This window comes from Castor canadensis, chromosome 11 (assembly GCF_047511655.1).
Source record: "Castor canadensis chromosome 11, mCasCan1.hap1v2, whole genome shotgun sequence".
In the NCBI taxonomy this organism is placed as follows: Eukaryota; Metazoa; Chordata; class Mammalia; order Rodentia; family Castoridae; genus Castor; species Castor canadensis.
In genome coordinates, this window is record NC_133396.1 from 122,875,532 (window position 1) to 122,895,312 (window position 19,781).

A 19,781-nucleotide genomic window follows, 5' to 3' on the forward strand; every position below is an offset into this window, starting at 1 on the left:
CTTTTTCTGACCTACTACTGCTTAACATTTATAGAGTATACACTCGGGATATAGGTTCTCGTACCTTTTTGTTCTTCAATGTACATTCTGGACAAGTGCATTTCAAACTCTTGATTGAACCAAGACCCACACAATGAACACATTTGATATATATGCTTTAAATTATTGGAAGAAGTTGTCATTAAGTAATAGTTACTCTTACTATGTGCAATAACTGTGTTTTAGAATCAATATAACTTCACTGAAGTCATATCATGAATCATATGCAATTTAAAAAACACTGTACCACCCTTGTCAGATTTTCATTTCCCAGAAGCAGATGCATGCTTTCATACTCTGTGATTCTGCTCATTATGTTTTCCATACTGTTGTTTCCAATGTTCGAGACTCCTGTTCTAACACAGAACCTTTTCTAGTCTGTTTAACAGTCCCTTCCATTGTGCCACCATTCTGTACCCACAGCACTTACAACACTACATAATTCTTTGTTTAAAATAATCTCCCCCAAACCACAGTGAGATATCATTTCACAGCCATTATAGTATCTGTGATTAAAAAATATGGATAACAAATGTGGAAAACATCTTCATATATTGCTGATGAGAACATACAATAGTACAAACACTTTGAAAAACAGTTCAGCAGTTTCTCAAAATTTTAAACATATAGTCATAGAGTTCAGGATGGGGATGTGGCTCAATGGTACAATGCCTGCCCAGCGTTCATGAAGCTCTGATTTAATCACAGCACTGAAATAAACAAGCATACAACTAATAATAAAAATTAAAGATAAAGATTGTTAAACATAGAGTTTAATATGACCCAGTAATTCTACTCTTATATTTGCATTTACTCAAGAGGTATGAATACAGCTGGATGCGATAGCTCTTATCTAAAATTCTAGCAACTCAAGAGGTGGAGATTGGAAGGATCATGGCTTGAGGACAGGTCAGGCAAAAAGTTAGTGAGACCCTCATCTCAACCAATAAAAAGTTGGGCATGTGCCACAGGCACATGCATGTCATTCCAGGTATGCAGGGGAAGTAAACAGGAGGCATGGCCCAGGCCAGCTCTGGACGAAATGCAAGACTGTATTTGAATATAACTAAAAAAGCAAAAAGGACAGGGGGTGTGGCTCAAGTTGTAAAGCATCTGCCTACCAAGCACAAGGCTTTGAATTCAAACACCAATATTGTCGAGAGAGAGAGACAGAGAGAGAAAGACAGAGAGATAGAGAGAGAGAGAGACATGAAACATACATCCACACAATGGTCTGTACAAAAAATATTTACACCACCATTATTCATGGTGGCAAAAAAGTGAGAAGAATCCCAATGTTCATCAAGTGATGAAGTGATAAACAAAATTCGGTACATCTATACAACAGAAATCTATTTGGTAGTAAAGAGAAATGAAGCACTGATACATCTATAACAGGGAAGAATCGTCACACAAAGTTATGCTAATGATGAAAACCAGTTACAAAGCCATAATAGTTATTCCATTTATATCAAAATTGTGAAACAGGGACAAATACACAGGGAGAAAGTGCATTCTTGGTAACCGAGGTCTGAGTGGTGGTGCTGGGAGTGACTACTAGTAGATACAAAATTCTTTTTTTGGGTGATAATGTCTTGATGAATGTACAGTTCAGTAAATATATTGAATTGCAGACTGTAAACAAGTGAATTTCATGACATGTGAATTGTATCTCAATAAAGCTCTTAAAATACACACTTTTCCTATGTCAGGTTTGGAGTAGAGACATGACTCTTAATATTCCCAAAGTCTCAATAGATAAAGTACCAATATGTGTAAGTTTCAAGGAACATAAAATAAATAAGATGGAGTCCTGCTATCAAAAAGCTTAATGTTGGGATGGTGGAGAAGCTCAAGTGGTAGAGTGCCTGCCTAGCAAGCATGAGGCCCTGAGTTCAAAACACAGTACCACAAGAAAAAAAAAAAGCTTAACGTTGTTCGCCAAAGGAGAAACTGACAGGAAAGGAAATTATATAAAACATGGCACTGCATTGTACTTCAAAGAAGTCAATAATGTAGGTTATACTACATCTGCAACTCCCAGATGAATAATAAAGATATACCTTTATAAGTACTGAAAGTCTACACAAAGGAAACATGCGGAGTTAGAAGAGGTGTACTGCTTTCCGAAGGAGCTGTCTCCTGAGAATAAAGAATTTATAGAACTTTGACTAATGTTACCTGTAAACATCCTAATAAAAAATTTGGGAAGTATGAAGTGTACTTCTTTCAACATTATTAATAATCAATATAAAAAATAATAAGAGATGCTTATGTTTGAATCAACATATTATGCTCATATAATTGTGTCTTATAATTTTTTTTCTTTTGTTTTGGCAGTACTGGGGTTTGAAGTCAGCGCCTGTTCTTGCTAGGCGGGTGCACTACCATTTGAGCCTTGCCCACAGCCCCTAGTATAATTCTTAGCAAGGGCTAAGAACATGGGCTTCAGTATTACACCGCCTGGTTCTAATTCTTTTTCACCCATTTACTAGTTGTGTGACTATCAGCAATTTTTACGTCTCTGATGCCTTCGTTCTCACATCTGTAAATTAGGAATTGTAGTAGCACCAACCTTGTTTGGATTTTTGAGTATTAAATGAGTTAACGTTTTAAGCGCTTCACAGTTTTCATAATAGAAAACATTATCACGGTTGTCATATCAGCATTAATACAATAATCCTGAGGGAGCTAAGGCTCTAAAAGCATAAATGAATTAAATTCAGAGTATTTCATTGTTTATTTAAGTGTTACGGAGAAAAAGCAAAAAAAGGTCTAAATTTGTTTTCAGATTAATTTTAGAGAAATTCTACCCTGTTAAACTACAGAACACTTTATCACCTTACTCCATCAATATAAGAAAAAAGTCTTGAACAAAAAAGTAATAAAACAAGGATTTTTCAAAAAGCAAGATATAAGATTACTGCTCATATCAAGTTATCTAGCAATATACACCATGCCATCCATGTTATTTGATCATCTTAATTTGCAGTTTTTACTTTGGTTCCATATAATAATCACTATTATTCATGACCCAAAATTAAGCTAAGTATAGAATACAAATCAGAAAGATTTCCATATAATAATTAGAATTCTCATGCTTAAGGAATAACTTCCCAGTTATCTTTGAGGCATGTTGATAGCCAAGGGTTTACAGTATTGTATCAGAGATGCAGCATCTAAACTGTTTTCATTTCCAAGTTCAAATTGGAGATATCTGGTAATTTCTCAAAGCTCCAACATTTTAAATGCTCATAGAATTTTATATACTCCTGTCGATAAGTACATAAACTATATGAAATATAACCATATAAAATATGCTTACCAGTAAATGAAGATTAAAATAACAGAATTATATTATTAAATCACATCCTCTAATTTTACCATATTTACCAAATAAAAAATGGGTAGTTTTTTTCACAGCTGAGCTCTCACTTAAAAACCAATCAATAATTTGCAATAATAAATTTCATTTTTATTTGCCTTACTTGACACACCAAATTAGAAAACAAGATTTGGTACATAGTAACATATGTAAATGATATGCTATTATTGACAATATAATACATACCAAAGAATTAATTTTAGAACCAGCTTAAGCCCTGATGAAGGTCTGTGTGTGTATGTGTAGAAGGAGAGGGAATTTTTTTTGCTATAAATAAACTGGTACTAAGTTTTTACATTTGTTATATGAAATGGCAAAGAACCAATGTTCTTAGAAAGACAAAAAAAAAAAAAACACCATGTAACTTCATTCTGGTCTGTAAAATATACAGATTTATAATGGATCTCACTTAACAGAAGTTTGTTGGGGGATATATACCATAAAGACAGGAATGAGAACTAATTGGCTTTCACTTACTATACTAACTGAGGATGTGATCTCAATGCTTTCAGGATGAAATGATAAGTTTCATTCTCATTTTGTATTAAAAGTCTTCAGGCACTCCAAGGACTTTTTGTTTTTTCATTTTTTATCATACCAAGTAACCAGACACTTCAAAAATAGATGGTTGAGATAGCAGCAATTTAGGATTATGAAGCAGTTAAGTGCTTCACAATGTTGATGTAATACAGCAATTATAGACCTTTGTAATTCAGCAAAAAGGCTTTGTTTTCTTGTTATTCATATTAAAACTATACAGTATCTTCTTATTTTCAAAGGAAAAGGCTCAAATTTTAAAAAATCTTTGCACTAATGTTTTGACCACTGTTTTGAACTCACCATTGAAATTTATTATTTTGCAACTAAAAATAAAATGAAGCACTAAGGGGGGAAAAGGTTGTATAATGTTAGAATTTTGATTAGCAATCACAGCTGCACCAGAATTAGTTTCTATAGCAACAGGAAGAAATAATGTGCTGAATTGCAATGCAATACAAGATTATTCTTTACAGACTACAATTCAATAGAAAATCTTTAAAGAATTTTGTCTTAAAAGAGTTATTAATCTTTTATCCATCATAATTCTCTTACAGAAAATAGTTCATTATTCTAGTCTGCTTTTCCTAAATCCTGTTTAACTCATTCAAATTTAATATGCCCCCAAAAGACTGAAAATTTAATATATCTGAACAATAAGAATTTTGGGCTACTGTGTCATTTGTATTTAAAACAAACTCATGGACTCATTCCTGGACATTGTATAGATAGAAAGTACATTTCCTGGATAGCTCAGCATCTATGAGGAATAAATACATGGCAGGGATAAAAATTAGAAATGGTAAGCAATGCTACAGTTTTATCAGTGTGAAACTAGGTCTACCTTTTATCAAAGTGCACGACCCTGTCCACGTTGTGATCAGGAAACTGTACAACTGTGAGTATTCAGAGTGCACCTCTCCTTTACTTTAGTAACAGAAAAGAGAGTCATTAAATTTCAAATGCTGCCCATGCTTTTTCTAAGAGTGAAAAAATATTATTTCACTGTATATTCTCTAGTTTAGCTATTTTGGGCAACTAATTAAAAACATATGCCTGAACCTTTTATGTTTTTTGCCCTTATAATGAGACCCATTACTGTGGCTTACTCCATGCCTCTGAGTTCCAAAGTATCTTTGGAGTTACCATGGATACCAGTGACAAGCATTCTCCCACAACTGCTTTATGTGTCTCATCAAACACAAGAAAACTGACATGGCAGGAATCGAGCCATCCAGACACCATGAATTTCTAATTGTTGGTACCACTGCTCATGCTTTAAAGTGACAGAATACATATAGATCTCTTTTTAATTAAACAAGTCATCAAACCAGTAAATTATTTTTAAAAATCTGAGTACACATTAAATAACTGAGTAGCGAAATATGAGTTATTAGAAAAAGGAAAGATATACTCATTAAAAGAAGCCTGTAATACAATCCAGAGTGAAACCTGATGGCCAAAGTAAGCTTGTGCTTTAAAAATCTTAAGTAATGCAAACTTCTAACTCTATTAAAGGTACAGGGAGATTCATATTATATAGTCCACAAAAAAATTTCAGAACAGCTTATTTATGAGAAAATATAAATTGCTTAGAATTAAGGGCTGGTTTGTAACAAAAACATCATCACAAAATGGAATAGCATTTCCTTATTATCAGGCAAAATTATCAGTAAAAATTATTGGAACTGTGCCAGGAATTACCTTCTACCCTGTACTTTCCTCTTTCTTACTGTAGTAATCCAGTGTTTCTCTTTAATTATTTAAAACCTTTTACCAGATAAAAGATCTTTTAAAAAATACCAGGAATTGACTATCAAACTTGGCTTCTACAAAGAATATTTTTCAGCATTTCCTTTTGTGACTTATACTTATAAAGATTTTATTACCCTACCCCAGCCTGTGTCTCTCCTCTCTCTATCCGAGCTTCTGGTCAACAAATTTAATTCTGAAGGAATTTAAAAAAAGATAGTATAAATATGTAATGAGTAATGAGGCAGACTTCCCATTAAGAGATACATAATTTAACTATTTAAGACAACACATACAAACATAAGTCATATTTCAGTCTCTCTGCATAACATAATAATTCATAGGAATTATAATATTAAATGTGACCAGATAATGCCCTTTTAATGAAGAGCTAGTTATTTAAAATTTTATCAGAAAGAAACATCAGGCACACCTGGATTCCCAGCTACTTGGGAGGCAAAGGTAGGACTGTGTGAGACCAGTTGGGCAAAGCATGAGACCCTATTTGAAACTAAAAACAAAAGGGCTGGGGGTGTGGCTCAAGTGGTAGTGGCCCTGAGTACAAGCCTCAGTATCAAAAACTAAAACGAAAAAACATCAACATAGCTGGATGTGATGGTGCATGCCTATAATCCCAGCACTCAGGAGGCCAAGGCAGAAGGTTTGCAAGTTCAAGGTCAGCCTTGGCTACGCAGTAAGACCCTGTTTCAAAAAAAACAAAACCCAATAGCACATACACAAAATTCCACATAGAAATAATACTGTTCCTTCTGTAAGGACTTAGTAAAGATCATATAGATGAGGTACAGTGAAATATCCAACATACAAACATATGATTAACTAAACGAAAGTTCTTGAATCAATAAACAGCATAAATTCAGTCTGAAACAATGAGTACCACACAGAGGTTCCAAGTCAAATCTCTGAATTCCTTACTTTCTCCATCTGCAGACAGCGAAGGCATCTTTTGTAGTTACTGACAGATTATCAAGTTTCTAAGTTAAAACCACAGGAATAAAAAATAGGATTATTCAACACAAATAAAAATTAGCTGTGGGAAAAAAATAACATATTTCTGGTATTTAATACATCAGGACTCACAAAGAACATTTAATATCCATTTTTCTTCAATACAAAGGACTATAGATGCTATGTCTAGACAAAAATAAAAATCTAACTATCCCTGTTGAATTGATTAGCAGAGAAAATCTATCCAGCTAAATCAGTTTATCTCATGATTAATACTGGAGATCCAATGCCAGGTTCTATGGAGTGGTTTGTATTAAGCAGTACCCACCCAACTTCATGGGGTCTCTTCTGTGCCCACATACAACAAAGCACAAACTAAAACAGCAATTCTAAGTTTACTTGTCATTTTCTCCTGTTGTTTCTTATAAACAACAGGCATCACTATCCCCACTCCTATTCAACATAGTATTAGAATTCCTAGCCAGAGCAATTAGGCAAGAAGAAGGAATAAAAGGAATACAAATATGTAAAGAAACTGTCAAAATATCCCTATTTGCAGATGACATGATCCTATACCTTAAAGACTCAAAAAACTCTACTCAAAAACTCCTAGACACCATCAACAGCTACAGCAAGGTGGCAGGATATAAAATCAACATAGAAAAATCATTAGCATTTCTATACACTAATAATGAACAAACCGAGAAAGAATATATGACAATTCCATTTACAGTGGCCTCAAAAAAAATCAAATACCTAGGTGTAAACTTAGCAAAAGATGTGAACGACCTCTACAAGGAGAACTACAAACCCCTGAAGAAAGAGACTGAGGAAGGCTATAGAAAGTGGAGAGATCCCCTGTGCTCATGGATTGGTAGAATCAACATAGTAAAAATGTCTATACCCCCAAAAGCAATCTACATGTTTAATGCAATTCCCATCAAAATCCCAATGACATTCTTCACAGAGATGAAAAATCTACTCTAAAATTCATTTGGAAACACAAGAGACCACGAATAGCCAAGGCAATACTCAGCAAAAAGAACAATGCAGGAGGCATCACAATACCTGACTTCAAACTATATTACAAAGCAATAACAATAAAAACAGCAATACTGTCACAAAAACAGACATGAAGACCAGTGGAACAGAATAGAGGACCTGGATATGAATCCATACAACTATAACCAACTTAGTTTTGACAAAGGCGCTAAAAATATACGATGGAGAAAAGACAGCCTCTTCAACAAAAACTGTTGGGAAAAGTGGTTAGCCATCTGCAAGAAACTGAAACTAGATCCATGTTTATCACCCTGTACTAGTATCACCTCAAAATGGATCATGGACCTTAATATCAGACCCGAAACTCTGAAGCTGGTACAAGAAGGAGCAGGAAACACTCTGGAAGTAATAGGTATAGGCAAGGACTTCCTCAATAGAACCCCAGCAGCTCAGCAACTAAGAGAAAGTATGGACAAATGGGACTTCATAAAATTAAAAAGCTTCTGTACAACAAAAGAAATGGTCTCTAAACTGAAGAGACCACCCACAGAGTGGGAGAAAATATTTGCCAGCTACACATCAGACAAAGGACTGATAACAGAATATACAGGGAACTCAAAAAACTAAACTCTCCCAAAATTAATGAACCAATAAAGAAATAGGCAAGTGAACTAAACAGAACTTTCTCAAAAGAAGAAATTCAAATGGCCAAAAAATACATGAAAAAGTGCTCCCCATCTCTAGCCATAAAGGAAATGCAAATCAAAACCACACTAAGATTCCACCTCACCCCTGTTAGAATAGCCATCATTAGCAACACCACCACCAACAGGTGTTGGCGAGGATGCGGGGGAAAAAGGAACCCTCGTACACTTCTGGTGGGAATGCAAACTGGTGCAACCACTGGAAAAAGATTTGGAGATTTCTTAAAAATCTAAACATAAATCTGCCATATGATCCAGCAATCCCACTCCTAGGGATACACCCAAAGGAATGTGACACAGGTTACTCCAGAGGCACCTGCACACCCATGTTTATTGCAACATTATTCACAATAGCCAAGTTATGGAAACAGCCAAGATGCCCCACTACTTTGAGCACAGAACTCAGAAACAAGCTTAATACAGTTGGTATCTTTATATCCAAATGCAGGAAGTAGAAAGAATCGTGACGGGAAACAAGAAAACTAGAAAACAAATGAAAATTTGAAGATTAAAAAAATTTGATAGTTTCCTTGAGAGAACTAAAAACATTAAAAAATCAACCCCAAAACAAGAAAACAATCTTTACAGGACTAAACAACAAAAGAAAAGAATGCTCTGAACAACTTCATAAAACCAGCCAAGGTGGCAAACTTCTATCATCATAGCACTCGAGAGGCTGAGGCAGGCAGATGATGAGTTTGATTTGAGCACAGCTTGGCCTTTAGAGTGAGACTTTGTCTCAAAACAACAACAAAAAAACCTACTTTACAATCACAATTCTGAGAATTTTTGAATTTATAGGAAACATATACTGTATAAAAACTGCCTCGTGAAGAAACAGTGAACCAAATTTCACAATACTTAAATATTAAACCAATAAAAATCTACTTACAAAAAACCTCATAAGGTACAAATGATTGTAAGATTGATTCCACCGAATATTAAGAGAACAGACATATTCAATTTTACATAACGTTCTAGAGAAATGAAAAAGAGGAAATAATCCAAAACTCATTTTATGACTTTAGTGAAACCTTAATTTTGAAACTCAACTCACTCAAAGTGAAAAGGGAAGTTTACAGCAAGTTACTTTTGGAATATAGCTACAAAAATCCTAAAGGTAACAAATGATTAAATAAAATATAGCATACAGATTTGATTTTTACCTAAAGAATGAAAGGTTGGTATATCAAAAGAATCTCTCTTATTATAATTCACAACACAAGCAAGATAAAGTATAAAAAACATGCAATCTCAAAACATCAGAAAAACCAAAGAATAAATTGAACATTATTTTATGACTACAAATGGTTTAAGAATTAATTCTGTAAACACTTTTCAAATACTTAAAGCAAAAATCATAAAAGGAAAACATTTAGAGGCATTCACTTTAAAACAGGAACCAAGAGACACAGTCACTATTATTACACAGCATACCCGGAGTTCCTAGCCAGAACTAGAAGCAAATTATTACAAACCAAAGGCAAACTTTCTGGATAAAAAGACATTTTCCAATAATTTGTCTATAAAATGTCTTTCTTCTTCTAGATAGACAATCAGACTATTTCCAAACAATGGCACTTTATTTCACATTTCTTTTTTCTTTTCTTTCTTATCTCTTCTTCCTAGGAACTCAACAACAATGTATAATATGGCCCATGAGACAGGCACAAATGCAGAAGTCTAACAACTGTAGGCATTGATGAAGACTTAAGAGCTCAGTAAATACAATGGAATTTTATGCAGCCATGAAGAAGAACGAAATGTTATCATTCGCTGGTAAATGGATGGAATTGGAGAACATCATTCTGAGTGAGGTTAGCCTGGCCCAAAAGACCAAAAATCGTATGTTCTCCCTCATATGTGGACATTAGATCAAGGGCAAACACAACAAGGGGATTGGACTATGAGCACATGATAAAAGCGAGAGCACACAAGGGAGGGGTGAGGATAGGTAAGACACCTAAAAAACTAGCTAGCATTTGTTGCCCTTAATACAGAGAAACTAAAGCAGATACCTTAAAAGCAACTGAGGCCAATAGGAAAAGGGGAACAGGAACTAGAGAAAAGGTTAGATCAAAAAGAATTAACCTAGAAGGTAACACCCACGCACAGGAAATCAATGTGAGTCAACTCCCTGTATAGCTATCCTTATCTCAACCAACAAAAACCCTGTTCCTTCCTATTATTGCTTATACTCTCTCTACAACAAAATTAGAAATAAGGGCAAAATAGTTTCTGCTGGGTATTGAGGGGGGGGAGCGGGAGGGGGCGGAGTGGGTGGTAAGGGAGGGGGCGGGGGCAGGGGGGAGAAATGAACCAAGCCTTGTATGCACATATGAATAATAAAAGAAAAATGAAAAAAAAAAGAGCTCAGTAAAAATGCTTACATGTTATTAATGGGAGGGAAAATTTAAATATGTAAAAATGCATGGATACAAAATTACAGAAGATGAAGAAGCACACAGACACATTCAAATCTATCTTCATTTCCTGAGAAGTTCTAAGAATACAGAAAAATGCTAGACTCTAACAAAACTAGAAAATGCATACACTGTTAACAAATTCTCTAATTTGTATGTTTAAAATGTTTAATCTGAAAAATAAATACAAGAGTAACTTCTGGCATGACAGTGTGAGGAGCTCCACTGATCCACTCCTCCATGAGATTGAAGAAAACCGTGTATTTTAAAAGACACGTAAAGCCTGTGGAAGCCAAGTTCGTGTGTGGATCATATCCATAATCCCAGCTACTCAGGAACCAGAGATAGGAAGATTATGGTTTAAGGAAAGCCCAGAAAAAAGTTAACAACACCCTGTCGCAAAGAATAAACTGGCATGGTGGAGTAGAAGCTACTCAGGAGGCAAAAACAGGAGGATTGTGGTCTGAGACCAATCCCAGGCACAAAGCCCCAGGTTTTGAGACCTGATCTGAAAAATAACTAAAGCAAAAAAGGCTGAGTGTGACTCAGGAAGGAGATCTGCCTGTCTAGCAACAGCAAGGCCATGAGTTCAAACCCCAGTACCAACCAAAAATAAAGCCTGAGGAAATGAGCAGCAAATGAAGAAAGACCTATTTAGAAACATCTACAAAAATTTGTAAGATGTTGCCTAGTGAAAATACTGGAGCCGCAATTAACCCTTACCCTGGCTTGTAAGGTAGTGGTTCCACACCAGGAAAAGCAAGCCAAGAGGATCTCAGGCTGCTGCTCCCACAGTGAACACTGAGCTCCTAGAGCAGGGGTGTCAACAGAAGATTGCCACTGTCTCCAACCCCATCTCCAATGCCCTTGTTCAGAGACTTTGCCTAGAAGAAAGAGTATAAAAAAAGGATAGCTTCTATTCTCTTCCCCAGAGAGCTGGCTTCTTTTACAGCAGTGTGGAGGAGTTCAAGCCTCAGGCGCTCTTCAGAACTGTGACCACTGTGAAAAAAGGCAATGGGGGAGCTCTGTGGATTTAATGGGGATACAGGCTAATCTACAGGCCAGCTAGTCTGTAGGAGAGGACAAGAGAAAAGACAGTAAGGCCAGTGACCTTAGAACTATTCCTTCAAAGGAGTCAGAATTTCATTGGATTAGTTCTTGGAGGAATTTATGTACCACATTATATTGAAAGCACCAAAGAATCATCTGGTAATTAGTAGAGTTTAACAGATGTCTGTAATTAAAGGGGGGGAGCCCTACCAAAACTATTATCAGCCCCCAAAGAAACTGAAGACCACCACTGCTGGAGAAAAATAGATTTCATGAAACAATCCACATACTAAATAAGTAAACAAATAAACAGCAGCAACAAGCCCTGGGGTGAAAGGCACCAGTACCTAGACTTGCTACAATAGAGTATTCAAAATATCCAGTTTTCAACAAAAAAAATTAGGAGGTATATAAAGAAACTGAAAAGTACGATTCACACCAGAAAAGAGAGAGGCAACAGAGATTGTGAGGGACAGACATTGAATTTATTGTGAAAAGTCTTTAAAGTACCATTATAAACAGGCTGAAAGAAATAAAGGAGACCATGATTAAACATATAAAGTAATGATCAGAATATTGCATCAAATAGAGGATTATCAATAAAGAGTAAGCATTATAAACAGAACCAAATAGTAATTGTATAATTGGAAAGGATAACAAGTATTTCACTAGAACAGTTAAAAAATGATCTGAATTGGAAGAAAAAAGAATAGGTGAGTTCAAGGACAGATTGGTACCGAGGATACAAGTCAAAAACCAGAAAAAATAATGCACAGAAATGAAGACACCCTTAGAAAAATATGGAGTATCATTAAGTTCAACAACACACAAAGCTGCCCTCAACGCAGAGAAACTAAAGCAGATACCTTAAAAGCAACTGAGGCCAATAGGAAAAGGGGAACAGGTACTAGAGAAAAGGTTAGATCAAAAAGAATTAACCTAGAAGGTAACACCCACGCACAGGAAATCAATGTGAGTCAATGCCCTGTATAGCTATCCTTATCTCAACCCCCCTTGTTCCTTCCTATTATGGCTTACACTCGCTCTACAAGAAAATTAGAAATAAGGGCAAAATAGTTTCTGCTGGGTATTGGGGGGGGGAGAGGGAGGGGGCAGACTGGGTGGTAAGGGAGAGGGTGGGGGCAGGGGGGAGAAATGAACCAAGCCTTGTATGCACATATGAATAATAAAAGAAAAAGAAAAAAAAAACAACACACAAAGCAATAGTAGTTGACAGAAGGAGACAGGAAAGAGAAGGAAAAATATTTAAAGATATGACTTAAAAAAACTCCCCAAATTTATGTAAAACCAATACCCTACATATCTAGGAAAAAATAAACTCCAAATAAAATAGAAAGAAAGAGATGCATAGACATCAGAGTAAAAAATGCTTAAAGTCAAAAACAAGAAGAAAATCTTGAACGCAGTAAAACAATTCATGGGATATAGGAAAACCAGGAAGATTGGCAGCCAACTTCTCAGCAAAGAACAATGGAGGCCAGAAGGTGATGGGATAATGTAGTCATTTGCATTGTCAGCAATACAAATGCAAGCACGCTTAGCGGGTGTTGGGGCTCACACCTGCAATCCTAGTTACTCAGGAGGCAGAGATCAGGAGGATTCAACTGGGCAAAATGTTCCTGAGACCCCCATCTGAACCAGTGGCTGGGCTTAGTGGGTGCACGTCTGTCATCCCAGCTACAGAGGAGACACAAATAGGAGGGTCTCGGCCCTGGCTGGCTAGGTATACAGTAAAACCCTATTGCACAAAGTAGCCAGTGCAAAAAGGGCTAGAAGAGTGGCTTAAGTGGTACAGCACCTACCTAACAAGCATAAGGCCCTGAGTTCAAACCCTAGTACCCCAAAAAAAGAAAATAAAAAGTGAGTATACTTAACCTTACTGAACTTCATTTTTACTACAATTCTCAGATAATTGTGAATTTTCTGTTTTTTAAATTAAAGGTGTTTAGCAAGCATGTACTGAGCAACTCTATCAGCAAAATTTCTAATACCTCAGATGACTGCAACGCATTTTTAAAGTAAGGTACATAAGCTTTTTAGACACAATGCTAATGCACACTTAACAGATCAAAGTATAGTATAAAGATAACTTTTATATGCACTGGGAACCTAAGGAATCTGTGTGACTTGCCTTTTGGAAATGTCTGCTTTACTGCAGTAATCTAGAACCAAATCTGCAGTGGGTCCACAGCATGCCTGTAAGTGAAACACTGAGAGTAAAATGTTGAAAAACGTCATTTTTGCAAACAACCACGACAAAAAGTAGGAGTGAATATACTGATCTCAGAAAAATAGACTTTAAAACAAAAAAAAACAGGTAACTATAAAGAAGGACAATTAAAAATGATAACTTGAAAAGGAAATGCAAATTAAAACCACGCTAAGATTCCACCTCACCCCTGTTAGAATAGCCATCATCAGCAACACCACCAGCAACAGGTGTTGGCGAGGATGCAGGGAAAAAGGAACCCTCTTACATTGTTGGTGGGAATGTAAACTAGTACAACCACTCTGGAAAAAAATTTGGAGGCTACTTAAAAAGCTAGATATTGATCTACCATTTGATCCAGCAATACCACTCTTGGGGATATACCCAAAAGACTGTGACACAGGTTACTCCAGAGGCACCTGCACACCCATGTTCATTGCGGCACTATTCACAATAGCCAAGTTATGGAAACAGCCAAGATGCCCCACCACTGATGAATGGATTAAGAAAATGTGGTATCTATACATAATAGAATTTTATGCAGCCATGAAGAAGAACGAAATGTTATCATTCGCTGGTAAATGGATGGAATTGGAGAACATCATTCTGAGTGAGGTTAGCCTGGCCCAAAAGACCAAAAATCATATGTTCTCCCTCATATGTGGACATTAGATCAAGGGCAAACACAACAATGGGGTTGGACTTTGAGCATGTGATAAAAGCGAGAGCACACAAGGGAGGGGTGAGGATAGGTAAGACACCTAAAAAACTAGCTAGCATTTGTTGCCCTCAACACAGAGAAACTAAAGCAGATACCTTAAAAGCAACTGAAGCCAATAGGAAAAGGGGACCAGGAACTAGAGAAAAAGTTAGATCAAAAGGAATTAACCTAGAAGGTAACACACAGGCACAGGAAATCAATGTGAGTCAACTCCCTGTATAGCTATCCTTATCTCAACCAACAAAAACCCTGTTCCTTCCTATTATTGCTTATACTGTCTCTACAACAAAATTAGAAATAAGGGCAAAATAGTTTCTGCTGGGTATTGAGGGGGTGGGGGGGAGAGGGAGGGGGCGGAGTGAGTGGTAAGGGAGGGGGTGGGGGCAGGGGGGAGAAATGACCCAAGCCTTGTATGCACATATGAATAATAAAATTAAAAAAATGATAAATTGACAACTTAAAAGCACAAACCGTCATCGTCAAGAAATTACAGAAGGAATAAAAGGAATACAAATAGGTAAAGAAACTGTCAAAATATCCCTATTTGCAGACGACATGATCCTATACCTTAAAGACCCAAAAAACTCTACTCAGAAGCTTCTAGACATCATCAATAGCTATAGCAAGGTAGCAGGATATAAAATCAACATAGAAAAATCATTAGCATTTCTATACACTAACAATGAGCAAACTGAAAAAGAGTGTATGAAAACAATTCCATTTACAATAGCCTCAAAAAAAATCAAATACCTAGGTGTAAACCTAACAAAAGATGTGAAAGACCTCTACAAGGAAAACTATACACTTCTGAAGAAAGAGATTGAGGAAAACTATAGAAAGTGGAGAGATCTCCCATACTCATGGATTGGTAGAATCAGCATAGTAAAAATGTCGATACTCCCAAAAGTAATCTACATGTTTAATGCAATTCCCATCAAAATTCCAATAACATTCATTAAAGAGGTTGAAAAATCTACTGTTAAATTTATATGGAAACACAAGAGGCCACGAATAGCCAAGGCAATACTCAGTCAAAAGAACAATGCAGGAGGTATCACAATACCTGACTTCAAACTATATTACAAAGCAATAACAATACAAACAGCATGGTACTGGCACAAAAACAGACATGAAGACCAGTGGAACAGAATAGAGGACCCAGATATGAAGCCACACAACTATAAACAACTTGTCTTTGACAAAGGAGCTAAAAATATACGATGGAGAAATAGCAGCCTCTTCAACAAAAACTGCTGGGAAAACTGGCTAGCAGTCTGCAAAAAACTGAAACTAGATCCATGTATATCACCCTATACCAAGATTAACTCAAAATGGATCAAGGATCTTAATATCAGACCCCAAGCTGTTAAGTTGATACAGGAAAGAGTAGGAAATACTCTGGAGCTAGTAGGTATAGGTAAGAACTTTCTCAATGAAACCCCAGCAGCACAGCAACTAAGAGATAGCATAGATAAATGGGACCTCATAAAGCTAAAAAGCTTCTGTTCATCAAAAGAAATGGTCTCTAAACTGAAGAGAACACCCACAGAGTGGGAGAAAATATTTGTCAACTATACATCAGACAAAGGACTGATAACTAGAATATATAGGGAACTTAAAAAACTAAATTCTCCCAAAACTAATGAACCAATAAAGAAATGGGCAAGTGAACTAAACAGAACTTTCTCAAAAGAAGAAATTGAAATGGCCAGAAAACACATGAAAAATGCTCACCATCTCTAGCAATAAAGGAAATGCAAATTAAAACCACGCTAAGATTCCACCTCACCCCTGTTAGAATAGCCATCATCAGCAACACCACCAACAACAGGTGTTGGCGAGGATGCGGGGGAAAATGGAACCCTCTTACACTGTTGGTGGGAATGTAGACTAGTACAACCACTCTGGAAAAAAATTTGGAGGCTACTTAAAAAGCTAGACATCGATCTACCATTTGATCCAGTAATACCACTCTTGGGGATATACCCAAAAGACTGTGACACAGGTTACTCCAGAGGCACCTGCACACCCATGTTCATTGCGGCACTATTCACAATAGCCAAGTTATGGAAACAGCCAAGATGCCCCACCACTGACGAATGGATTAAGAAAATGTGGTATCTATACACAATGGAATTTTATGCAGCCATGAAGAAGAACGAAATGTTATCATTCGCTGGTAAATAGATGGAATTGGAGAACATCATTCTGAGTGAGGTTAGCCTGGCTCAAAAGACCAAAAATCGTATGTTCTCCCTCATATGTGGACATTAGATCAAGGGCAAACACAACAATGGGATTAGACTATGAGCACATGATAAAAGCGAGAGCACACAAGGGAGGGGTGAGGATAGGTAAGACACCTAAAAAATTAGCTAGCATTTGTTGCCCTCAACACAGAGAAACTAAAGCAGATACCTTAAAAGCAACTGAGGCCAATAGGAAAAGGGGAACAGGTACTAGAGAAGAGGTTAGTTCAAGAAGAATTAACCTAGAAGGTAACACCCACGCACAGGAAATCAATGTGAGTCAATGCCCTGTATAGCTATCCTTATCTCAACCAGCAAAACCCCTTGTTCCTTCCTATTATTGCTTATACTCTCTCTACAACAAAATTAGAAATAAGGGCAAAATAGTTTCTGCTGGGTATTGAGGGGGGGGAGAGGAAGGGGGCAGAGTGGGTGGTAAGGGAGGGGGTGGGGGCAGGGGGGAGAAATGAACCAAGCCTTGTATGCACATATGAATAATAAAAGAAAAAGGAAAAAAAAAAGAAATTACACTTCCAGGGCTACACCCAGAAGAAGTGAAAGGAGGGGCTCAGATGGACAGTTGTACACCAATGTTCACAGCAGCACTATTCATGAAAGCCAAAGGCAGAAACAACCCAAATGTCATCGATAGGTGAGAGGACACTGCACGTGATGTGCAAGCGTGTGCATACACACAAGGGATGATTGCACAGTCTTACAAGTCATGAAATTCTGATATATGACCCATTAATAAACTATGAAAATATCTGAAAACTGAAACATTGTTGAAAGAAATTAAAGAAGACCTAAAAACTGGACAAATATCTCACGTTCATGATTAAAAGTTTTAACACAGTTAAAATGGCTATATTTTTCAGGCTGATCTATAGATTGAGCATAAACCCCATAACCATCTCACAGGAATTCTTTATAGAAATTTAAAAGCTGATCCTACAATCCATATGTAGCTGTCAGAATATCCAGACTAGCTAAGACAATCATGAAAAAGAACCACAAAGTAGAAAGCTACACACTTCACAAATCATAACCAAGACCATGTGGCATAAGGATACACAGATTACCAGAATATACCTGAAAACCCAGAAATAAAACGGTATACAATCGATTGATTTTGGCAAGAATGACAAGATTATTCAAAGGCGGAAAGAGTAGTCTTCAACAAACTGTTATCCATATGCAAAAGATGAAGCTGGACACTTGCACCTTATACCATATACAGAAATTAACATAAAGAATACCAAAGACCTAAATATAAGAACTTGAAATATAAAACCCCAATAAAGAAAAAGGGGAAAATCTTAAACTGAATTTGAGAAAAGTTTCTTGGATATGATAGACAAAGCACAGACAACAAAAAGAAAAAAGAGATAAACTGGGCTTTACCCAAATTAAACTACTTTGGAGCATCAAACACAGAGAAAAAAATAGAAGAAAGTATCAAGTAACTCAAAAAGAACCAATTAGACCCCCACCCCACCTTGCAAGGCCCCACTCCTGAATCCACCTATTCTGCCTACCATGGATCTTCAAGCCATCTGGCACCTCCTTGTCCCTAGCTTTACTGCTCCTGCCATGCCCTGGGGTGAGGGAGGGGGCTCCCTCTATGGGAAAAAGTTCCCAACTTTGAGGTCAATACTACTATCTGACCATCTGTTTCCATGACTTTCTGGGAGACTCATGAGGACATTCTCTTCTTCTACCCACCAGACTTTACTTCAGTGTGTACTATACCCCAGAACTTGGCAGAGCTGCAAAGCTGGCACGTGAGTTTGCCAAGAGGAAACTGATCAACCTCTGTATCAAGAGTGTTGAGACCATCTTGTCTGGAACAGGATAACAAAGCTTACAATGACGAGTTCACAGAAAAGTTACCTTTTCCCATCATTAATGATAAGAACTGGGACCTTGCTATCCAGTTGGGCATGCTGGACCCACAGAGAAACATGAAAAGGGCATGTGGTATTCATTTTGGGCTCTGAAGCCCAAACTGAAGCAATCTGTCCTCTACCCAGCTACCACTAGCAAGAACTTAGATGAGATTCCAGAGTAATTATCTCTCTCCAGCTGACAGCACAGAAAAAGGGTTCTACCCCAGTTGATGGGAAGGATGGAGAGATAGAGTGATGGTCCTTCTAACCATTCCTGAAAAGGAAGCCAGAAAACTTTTCCCTAAGAAGTCTTTACCAAAGATCCCCCATCTGGTAAGAAATACCTCCTCTGCACTCTCTAGAAGTTGGGGCTGAGCTGAGGTTGACAGCAGCCAGTGTTTCCCTGCAGCAGTTACAGCGAAGATCATAGCCAAGGTCTTTAGGTTGCTACACTACTCGCTTATAAAATGGAAACAGCACTGAAACTTGATTCTTTACTCTGTTCCACTCCCACATCTCAGCACTCCCTGTTGGTTGGCTCTCTCTGAAATATATTCTATACTTGAGATTCAAGTCTTCTTGGATCTCTGCAGGGTTTGTGATCAGCAAGATAGTATCAGTTGATAGTTGAGGAAGCTTGCTTCACCCTATCATAAAATGATTATCAATTTTTGTAGCTATCCTCTCTTCTGTTACTCACTTTGGAGAACAAATTTTATGTCTTGTATATTTTACTACAATTAAAGAGACAAATAAGTAACAGATTAAAAAAGAATAAAATCTTGTTACATGCCATAACATGGATAACCTTTAAAAACTTTATGTTTATTT

The 19,781-nt window shown here is 36.8% G+C and overlaps 1 protein-coding gene and 1 pseudogene across 8 annotated transcripts in view; one reads left to right on the forward strand and one right to left on the reverse strand.

The window, feature by feature from the left end:
* The window catches only part of Syt14 (synaptotagmin 14), a 213,434-nt gene that overhangs the window by 70,422 nt on the left and 123,231 nt on the right, over positions 1 to 19,781 (reverse strand). The gene's annotated exons all lie outside the window — the stretch shown is intronic.
* Positions 18,741 to 19,312, forward strand: LOC109675567 (peroxiredoxin-6-like; annotated as a pseudogene).